The sequence below is a fragment of the Micromys minutus genome, assembly GCF_963924665.1.
Source record: "Micromys minutus genome assembly, chromosome: 4".
Classification (NCBI taxonomy): Eukaryota; Metazoa; Chordata; class Mammalia; order Rodentia; family Muridae; genus Micromys; species Micromys minutus.
Window position 1 is genome coordinate 17,057,759 of NC_137973.1, and position 1,866 is coordinate 17,059,624.

Consider the following 1,866-nt stretch of genomic DNA (forward strand, 5'->3'; position numbering starts at 1 on the left):
CAATGAAAGTTCAGGTTTACTGGGTGGCTTCTTATGCAGTTTTTGTCTCTGGACACTAGGGGGCAGGAGCTCTTTGGAACAAACACAGCTGTCATTTCCATTAAGGTGCAACAGAAAGCACGGGCAGAAAAGGTCAAAACAGCAGAATCTGGCTGCACCAGACCAGGGGAATCAGAACCTCAGAACCTACCTCTAAGGGCGGGTAGACAAAATGGAGACCACAAAATTGCTCCCTTAGGTTAACTGGCAGAAGGGGAGAGACACAGACAGACGGACGGACACCAAAACCTCCGGGAGGAACAAGGGCCCCTTTTTGTCTTTAACTGTTTTTCCCCCTGCAACTTCCTTACTTCCTGTTTAGAACTGGAAACCTCACAAAGAATAACTAAAGGCTGCCCACCATGGAATTCTCAAGTATATCTAAAGAAGAAAAATCGCTTTTCTGCTATAAGTTTATTCGGAGGTTGTCATAGCGTCACAATTTAATGACATTTCAAGTAAAAAGTGAGACAGTTAAAAGACATTATTGTTATTAAACATTATTTGTGTGAGCAATTTAGTGATGAGAAGGGACTCCAGTGACGTTTCAGACTTGGCAAGACTAAGTCTAATTGGGCTGAGGGTGGTAAGTCCAGTAGTTTTCAATACTAAGGTTTTTCCTACTGTAAACTTTGTGTCCCCTTGATTAACTCGTAGTAACAATAGCAAACAAGTTTACAGTGTTTCTCAGGCAAGGAGACAGTTGTGAACATGTTAGAGATTTAAACCCTGATCAACAGAACTCAAGACTCACATTATCTTTGACCCTGTCTCACAGGATGCTCAGGTCCAGAGTCACATAACACAAATGGAGCGTCTGAGGTTTAAGCCTAGGCAGGTGCAGGTTGCTACTCTGTTTCTCTGGCAGGAAAAGCACCACAGCCTCAGCAGGGAGAACGTAAACCGCACAGCCGAACACCATCATGATGTCAAGGTTGCAGAGACGGAGGGTGAGGAATGTGTGTGCTCGAAGGGTTTTCCCTTAAAGAATCAAATCAACACACTTGCTACATTTCTTTGTCTCCTGAAAATCAGTTAAAATAAGATCAAAACAAACACTTCCAGTTAAAATGGCTTTTTAAGTAACCATGTTTAAGGGCAAAAAATAGTTCTGCAGTTAAACAAAATGCATGTGTGTGTGCACGCGTGTGCGCACATGCGCGTGCACACACACACAACACACACGCTTTTGAATGTACACATTATATCACACATACATGAATGGTGGTGGCTTGCTCTCTGAGGATCGGTTTTATCTGGAATAATTATCAAAATATTTTGAGCTGGGAAGGGCAGGCAATGTAAAGTTCTGAGCAATATTAAAGTAATAATTTGGCTAAAAATAATGAACTGGCCTTTTAAACATTCAGGTAGCAACTATGACATTTACTTTCTCTAGCTAAGGGGCCGATATCTTTGAATTTAAATTCCTTTCACCAGGTACGTGTGTGTTCCTTCCCTCAACCAAGAAAGTATTTATTTTTGCCCCTCTTTATTAATAAATTATGAGTTTGGATGGTAATTCCCTTTGCACAAACTCCATTCTATTTTCTGAATTATAACATTAAGTAAACGCCGACGTAGCCAGAACCGGCAGACAGGATGATCCAAGAATGCAGCACGCCTTTGAGCCACCCAGCGAGGTCCAGCCTTCGGTAACAGCTCATCGGAGGGAGTCTTCATACACGCTCAGTTGAGACACGGTCTCTCTTCATTCTCACATTGTGGAGTAAACAGTCATCTGTCCACTCATTCCCAGAGTGGCAGAGACTCGCTGCTGTACAGCTTGGCTGTCCGCAGCGTTAGCTGGTGCAGTAGAGGCGTTCC